Genomic DNA, 8,769 nt, shown 5'->3' on the forward strand with positions numbered 1-8,769 from the left:
CAGAAGTATTCGTTATAGCCTCTGAATGTTCCTGTGTCCATTTGTGGCTTTGGATATTCAATCCACCCGTGATGTTGTAGCCAGAATGATCAAATATAAAATGAATTGAGTCACCCTCCCCTTTAAGAGCCTTCTTTTACATTTCACCACCCTTAGCATAGAGTTAAAATTTTTAGTGTTGATAACAAAACCTCTGCTACTTCAGCACAAATCTATTGTTGTAGTCTTACCTCAAATCTCTCTCCTTTTAATTTTTAAAGCCCCAAGTATATTTGACTTATTTAAGTTGTTCCAAAGAAGTGATTTCATTCTTATATTGAGACGTTTGCATATATTGAACCCATTTGCAGGAACGTTCCACCCCTCCTGTGACCACCTTGTAAGAACAAAAACAAACCCACCACATCATCTAATCTTCTCACACACGAACAGCATTGTATAGTCTCTATCTTCTCTCAGACTCTATTCCCCCCCACTTCCCCACCGTTGCCCACACGTGGATTACTCAACCTATGATGGTAACTAAGGGTTTAAGATCTGTGTTATGTTCCTTCTATATTGGAAAAGTCAAAGTTAAGTGACTAAAGATGATTCTTCTTAGTCCATCTAAATGTGTACTTTATTCTTCTTTAATGTAAAAGAACCTCTGCCTCAATCTCTCAGGCACACACACCTTCAGACTGAGAATTTAGGACATGTTGGGTCTGTCTTATCAAACACACTGGTGGTTCTCTGTGTTTAGTGTCTCTCTGTCAAGACTGTAAGCTTCCTCGAGGGCAGAGCCATTATATCAAAGCAAAGCTTGTAACTGACTCTTATGCTTTCCCATAATTCTTTGGTAACATAGGTCAGGTTCTGGTCCTTCAAGGCTGGTGCTTTGTCATTCTAAGAAACTCTGGCCATAAATTCATATAACTGCCTCCTCTTTTTCCACCACAGAAATCCTTGTGTTAATTATCTACAGCCCATAAAGTCCCCAAGGACAAAAACATTTGTTTACCATCCAGGGCTTAACTTCTCTCTATTCAATTTTTTTAAAACTGCTGAGAATATTGGATACATATGAGGGACATTTCTTCCGGGTTGGAGAAGAATTGAAACCTTGGTTTTGTCCCATCACCTATATGCATCAGGCTCTTGACAACTACAATGTCTTCCCCGCTCCCCGGATAAAGAGGTGAGGGAGGCCAGGCGTAGTGGCTCACGCCTGTAATCCCAGCACTTTGGGAGGCCGAGGCAGGCAGATCACAAGGTCAGGAGATGGAGACCATCCTGGCTAACTCAGTGAAACCCTGTGTCTACTAAAAATACAAAAAATTAGCCAGGCGCGGTGGCAGGCACCTGTAGTCCCAGCTACTTGGGAGGCTGAGGCAGGAGAATGGCGTGAACCCAGGAGGCAGAGCTTGCAGTGAGCCGAGATGCCCCACTGCACTCCAGCCTGGGCGACAGAGCGAGACTCCGTCTCAACAACAACAACAACAACAACAACAACAACAACAAAAAGAGGTGAGGGAACCTAGACCACCCTTCCCTTTTTGATTGGCCCCAGTCTCTTTGTGGATCAGCAGCACCACCAGTCTCTTGTTTCCTCATTTTTATGTCACCATCCCCTTCATGGGTCACAATCACAATCACAAGGAGGAGCATGAGGAGAGTGGTACACTCCCCTTTTTCTTGGCAAAATTATCAAATAGACTAGAAACCCAAAATGAGGCCTGAATCTGGATAGTTTTTAGGAGGATGATGGGGATGCAGAAATTGTGGCACGGGAAGCGAAAAGGCCTGGACTAGGAACCAAGAATTCTTTTTTGTTTGTTTGTTTGTTTGCTCCCAGCCCTTTTATTAACTTGTGTGATTCTGGGTACATTATTTCCCTTTTCTGGGTTTCATTTACTTCATCTGGGGAAAGATTACAATGGCCACGACTACTTACAAGCTTCTTTCTTATCCTAAGAATGCTAAAAGTCTACAAGGCATTTTTCATTAGTAGATTTTATCATGAGCAGCCTCAGTTTATTGCCTGGGTGCCCCATGAAGAGTGCCAAAGACCAGTGGAGAACTAGGTCAGGTTACAGCCCATCTAAATGTACAAGGCTGGGGACCCTGCCTGTGCCCTATTCCATGTACACCAAATTCTGCATGCAATACATCTGTTCTTAAATCCTGAATTATAAAAATAACCAGTCAGACACAGAGAATAAAGACCATGGAGGAAGGACATTAACAATAGATGAGGTAACTAGTCAAAAGTTTAAAATATTGCTTTCAGTGTTTTGGTATCCTGAGGACTTAGGGGACAAAAGTAACTAAACAACCTTATGCAGCCTCCAATGTCAGCCTTGAGGAGGCTTTTCTAACTCCCATCAACTGTAGCAAAGACTGTTCTCATCCAACCACAACCCTCACCAAATGCACATTTAAAGGTGCACTCAACCCACCCCAACCCTGACTACCAGCTTGTGTCATGGGAAGTGGCCTCATTTTTTTTCTCATTCCACTCCCAGAAATCCTAAACCCAGGAAGTGAACCAAACCATCAGCCCGAAAGCCTAGGAAGGCAAGTCCCTGGACCTACCTTTTTTCAGGCCTGCAATGTCTGCTGTAGGTCTGATGCGTGCAGGGCTCAGGGCAAGTTCCTCGAAGTTCTTTGGTCCAGACCCAGTCAGCTTCCACCACTCCACACCTCACTCAGTTTAAATCTGCATTCCTCTTCTAGCAGATGTTTGGAACCTTAAAGGCTGTGCTGAGAATTTCTGAGACACACAACTAGTTCCTCTTTTATATCGGAAGCATTAACTGATTTTGTGTTCCCAATATGGGTACGGATGCCTATTTTGAATTTTGCTGAAAAAGCGGTGGCTGCCTGATACAGTCTTTCCTATGAAAATACTACTACTAATTACTGTGGGTATCAGTGGTAGAGGATTTACTGTATGCAAGACCCTCTTCAAAGGTCATTATATACACAAGCTAAGTAAATGGTATTTTGTAAATACCCCCTTTCACAGTGTCACACATTTCCAGAGTGCTCTATTACTATTTTATTAGGTTGGTGCAAAAGTAATTGTGGTTTTTGCCATTATTTTATGGCCAAAATCACAATTACTTTTGCACCAACCTTAACATATACAACTTAAATGTTTTATTTACATGAATTTCCACCTTTAGAGATTCATCATGAGTGGCCATAAAATGGCAACAAGTTGGTTGTATGGCAATAAAACAACACCTTTCTAAGTGAAGGAAGCAGCTGGTATCATAGAACCAGCTGCCCTTTGACTAAGATAAAACTAATGACAATCATTTCTTGCATGACCTTGTTAATCTCCTGAACCTACGATTCATTTATAAAATAAAATAATATTTACTTTACATGGAGGAGGAAAGCAAAGTGGCGTGCAGTTTTCATTCATTCAGCATTTTCTTTAGAAAAACTATTATAGGGAGGCCGAGACAGGCGGATCACGAGGTCAGGAGATCGAGACCATCCTGGCTAACACGGTGAAACCCCGTCTCTACTAAAAATACAAAAAACTAGCCGGGCGAGGTGGCGGGTGCCTATAGTCCCAGCTACTCGGGAGGCTGAGGCAGGAGAATGGCATAAACCCGGGAGGCAGAGCTTGCAGTGAGCTGAGAGCCGGCCACTGCACCCCAGCCTGGGTGACAGAGCAGGACTCCATTTCAAAAAAAAAAAAAAAAAGAAAAGAAAAAGAAAAACTATTATAAGCCAAGCAGTGTGTCATGTGCTTCTGATAAAATGGTAAAAAATAATTTTCACTCAAAGAGTTTGTAGACTACTTGGAAAAACAGACCAGTAAATAAATCACTACAATCCATTACAATCACTTATCTGCAAGGTAAAGTGACAACACAGATGAGCAAATAAATCATTACAAGCCATTATGATCAGTGATCTGCAAGGTAAAGCTGGGTATCCTAAGAGAGCTCATAGAAGGATCAGTGAACCCAACATTGGGTAGGCAGAGGAGACTTCCTAGATAAGGGAACATCTAATTGGAGACAAGATGAATGAGCTTTTGCACAAATGGAAGGAGAATGAAGGAAGGTAACATTATTATTTCCATTTTTCAGAAGAAACTGAAACTCACAGATACTCCTATAGCTGGTATAGATGAGATCGAAATCCAGTTTTGCCTAATTCCAAAAACTATGTGGTCTACAATCTGAAATTATAATTCTCAAAATTAAAATAGATTATATTTCAGAAATATTGTCCTGGTTTCAAACAACAGGGATAAATAATAATAAAATTAGAGAGTTAGGCTTAAGGTAGAGGTAGTTCTCTAGGGAAGGGATGATGGTTACCTGAACTACCTGTGATGCTAGTGAAGTTGGACAGAATGAATGGATTTGAAAGCTGTTTAGGAACGAGAAATGATAGTACTTGTTGGTATAATGAATATGTAAATCAGGAGAAAAACAAAAGGATGATACTCAGATTCTGGGTTAGGAAACTGAATGAGAGATAGAGCCATTCAGTAAGGCAGTAGACATGAACCAGGACAGAACTGCAGGAACAAAGAGTAAAATTTTGAACGTATTTAATCAGAGTTGTGTAGGCACCTTCAAAGTTGACAAGAATTGGATAACTGGCAGGAGCTAGGGAATGAGACCATGGCTGTAGAGGTAAACCCAACCACTTTTCATCCAGAGGGATGAGGTCACCCAGGCTTGTGGGTGGAGGCAGAGAATGTCAAACCCTGTTTCTAGAGGATAGAAACAGTATATCAGAAATAAGAGTTCCCAGAGGATTATGAAAAAGAGGGTAAGGAAGACAGCAGGCAAGCTCAGAAAGTGTGGCATTGCAGAAGACAAGGGTACAGAGTTTCACGACTTCCTAAGAGGTTGAAATTCTAGACTAAGGACAGGCATCAATCTCTCTTCCCACTCCATATGATGTGAAATGAGACATTATCAGGTTATTATTAGTAGATAACGATTTCAAGAGAACAGTAACATGAAATTCGACAGAGAAATATATATATATATATATTTATAATAAAATCACCCTACCTCAAAGTAAGCATTGAACAAAACTAACTACTATGCAAATAAGAGCAAATCAGAAAGAGCTCAAGTTCAGTGTCAAAACTATAAGCAGCAGGGGAGGAGGTTGGAGCCCTGAGCAGTTGTTAAGGTAGTTGCTTTTTTAAATTATGATGGAAAACTGGGCCAGTTGATCCTCTTTCCCTCACACAGGCATCACATAACAAGGTGTTTATTCCAAAAACAAAATATGAGAACTGTTTTATGAGCAAAATTATGGTTCTGCTCTAGATAAGTATACAGAATGTGAGTGCCAGCTCTGAGTAAAAAACAGGAAAGATGGCTAACAGGGTAAAACCCCACCTCTACTAAAAATACAAAAAAATTAGCTGGGTGTGGTGGCGGGCACCTGTACTCCCAGCTACTCGGGAGGCTGAGGCAGGAGAATGGCGTGAACCCAGGAGGTAGAGCTTTCAGTGAGCCGAGATCGCGCCACTGCACTCCAGCCTGGGCAACAGAGCGAGACTCTGTGTCAAAAACAACAACAACAACAACAAAAACAAAAACAAACAAAGAAAAACCAGGAAAGAGACAAGAATCACATCTAACTTTCAATTAACAGGGTATAAAGAAAAAGAAAAAAGCAGAGAAGATTATAGAATTGATCATTAAATGAAAGTCTTGAGTTCACGCTATAGAGCTGGGATTCTGATGATGAAGACACAGAGGTCACCTTAGTCTAGAGAAGCCGGGGGCTTTCTCCCATATAGATCGTAGTCAATCTGTATTTATAACCTGGCTTCATCCCCACTCCTGTCTCACAGTCACCAGATGTAGGCTACGGTACGCAGGATCTACACTGCCTGACATGAGAAGAGAAATTACTAAATGAAAGTGTAAATGGACACTGAATATTTAAGGAAACCAATATTGTAAAATAGAGAAACTACATACAATAAACAAATCAACAAACAAAAAAATGTTTTCTATTTTTTGGTCAATGGTTCTACATACCTTTATCTCCCCTATATTGCATTATTTCTCCCTCCAATTTGTTTAATAATTATAAAGTCTTTTACTATATGTTTTCTTTTAATCTTAAAATTAAAGCATGTGCTTTTGATTTATTAAATTTAAACAAGAATTAGAACTTTCATTTCCTCCAGGAAAGCCAATAGTGTAATGGTAGATTTAATCCTAACTATGTGAATAAATATATTGTATGTAATAAAGGGTAAATATTTCAGACAAAATCTTAAAAACTCAAAAGTGAAATACTATTTAAAAGTGGTATATTTTAATGCATACAAAAAGTGTAAAATAAAAGGATGAGAAACAATATATCAAGCAAACCCTAAACCAAAAAACGTATCAAATCTGACCTTAGAGCAAAAAATGTTAGTGATGAACAAAAGGATTCTTTCTTACTTATAAAAAATAGTTCAATTTTCAGGAAGATATAATCATTTTAAGTGTGTATATATCTAATATCAGACCTCCTAAACATATAAAGCAAAAATTCACATCCCACAGAGGATTAGATGGTATTTTTAATACATATATTTAAGAAAGGACATATATTCGGAATATCTAAAGAACCCTTGTATGCATTAAGTAAAAGAGACAGCTCCACAGAAAATTGTTCAAGAGACTTGTCCAAACACTTCACAAAAGAGAATATCCAAATACCCAAAAGATATGTAAAAACATCTTTTGTTTAACCTTAATAGTAATCAAGAAAATGAAAATTAAAACCACAATTAGATACCACACTACATCTACCAGAATCAGAAAATGCTCTTTAATAAAAGCATCACAAATTCTGGACTCACTTCTCTGAGTTTACTTATTGTTTCATCTTTCTTTCCAACTTTTATTTTCAGTTCAGCAAGTACATGTGCATGTTTGTTATATGAGTAAATTGCATGTCCTGAAGGTTTGATGGACACATTTTTTATCACCCAGGTAATAAGCATAATATACAATAGGTAGTATTTTATCCTCACACTTTTTGCACCCTTCACCCTCAAGTAGGCCCCAGTGTCTATCGCTTTTTCCTTTGTGTCCATGTGTAACCACTGTATAGCTCCCACTTATAAGTGAGAACAAGTGGTATATTATTTTCCGTTTCTGTGTTAGTTCACTTAGGATAATGGCTTCCAGCTTCATCCATGTTGCTGCAAAGGATATGATCTCATTCTTTTTTATGGTTATGTGGCATTTCATGATGTATATGTACCACATTTTCTTTATCCAGCCCACTGTTGATGGGCATTTAGGTTGATTCCATGTATTTACTATTGTGAATAGTTCTGCAGTGAGCCTATGCATACACGCATCTCTATGGTAGAACAATTTATATTTTGGAGGGTTTACAGCTAGTAATGGGATTGCTGGGTCTAATGGTATTTCTGTTTTAAGTTTTTTGAAAAATTTTAAACCACTTTTCACCATCTCTGAACTAATTTACATTCCCATCAGCAGTGTATAAGTGGGCCATTTTCTCTGCAAACCTGACCAGTATATTATTTTTTGACCTTTTGGTAAGAGTCACTTTGACTGATGTGAGATGGTATCTCATTGTGGACTTGCATTTCTCTAACAATTGGTGATGTTGAGCATTTGTTCATATGCTTGGTGGCTGCATGTATGTCTTCTTTTGAGCAATTGCAACAAAAACAAAACTTTACAAATAGGACCTCCTTAAACAAAATGGCTGTTTTACAGCAAAAAGAAACCATCAACAGAGTAAACAGACAACCTAGAATGGGAGAAAATATACACAAGCTATTCATCCGACAAAAGTATAATATCCAGAATCTGTGAGAAATTTTAAAAAATTAACAAGAATAAAGTAAACAACTCCATTAAAAATGGGTGTAGGATATGTACTTCTTTTGAATCACCATAGGAAGGTGAATCACCCATGCCTATATAAATCCTCTGGCCTCGCTCTGCTCCTACTCTCCAGTTCCTACCACTGGCCAAGCCCAACCAAATGCCAGAAGTCACCTCTACTATTATCTCCTGTTTTCAAAGTGAGTTATGTTGGTATTTCCCAAAGTGTTTCAGTTGAACCCTAGTTCTCTTAGATGCTTTGAGGAGCAAAAACAGAGTGAGTAGATCTCATGGACCATTAAGTTTAGGAGGCACTAGAAACGTAGCCTTCTGGTAGACCCCCATGCACATTAACATATTAAAAACTCTGAGATGTCCCAACAAAAAATTTATGCTTGAAAGTGAGGAAAAAATAAGGATTGTCTAAGAAATAACAGGGCACAGAAGGCTACCTCAGAGCTTCTTCGATTGATTAAATGATTAAAGGATATAATCCAGCAAAATAAAATAAAGATCTAATAAAAAATTTCAAAGACTTGAAATAGTTTTGAGCAAATAAAGCATTAAGGATTTAAGTCTAAGTGAATAAATAATAATAGTAATTAAGACTCAGAAAATAAGTAATTTGAATGTAAAATATAAAATAACAACTGGACCAAAAAAACTACATGACTCTAGTATGAGAAAGAGGAGGGACAAGTATAGGTATTCTAATATCCCACTTTCAATAGTGTAGGGGTGTTTCTCAAAGAAAAATGCCTGGGTATGTTTACAGAAAAACTTTGCAAATATGCTGGCCAAGCAAAAATCACATATACTTGATATTCCATTCCTTGGCTATCTAGTTCATAAACCTATAACACTCTATATCTTATATCTATCTATCTATCTATCTATCTATCTATCTATCTATCTATCTATCTAT

At 38.4% G+C, this 8,769-nt stretch overlaps 1 protein-coding gene across 3 annotated transcripts in view; it reads right to left on the reverse strand.

Moving 5' to 3' along the window:
• Positions 1-8,769, reverse strand: part of MS4A4A (membrane spanning 4-domains A4A) — a 39,005-nt gene that overhangs the window by 25,008 nt on the left and 5,228 nt on the right. For 2 of the 3 annotated variants that reach the window (XM_023215511.1, XM_023215510.1), the window contains exon 1: positions 2,575-2,756. The exons of the other annotated variant lie outside the window; for it this stretch is intronic. The gene's annotated coding sequence lies outside the window, so the exon portion shown is untranslated. Of the gene's footprint in view, positions 1-2,574; positions 2,757-8,769 lie in introns of those variants that run through there. 3 annotated transcript variants of the gene reach the window in all.

The sequence above is a fragment of the Piliocolobus tephrosceles genome, chromosome 13 (assembly GCF_002776525.5).
Source record: "Piliocolobus tephrosceles isolate RC106 chromosome 13, ASM277652v3, whole genome shotgun sequence".
NCBI lineage: Eukaryota > Metazoa > Chordata > Mammalia > Primates > Cercopithecidae > Piliocolobus > Piliocolobus tephrosceles.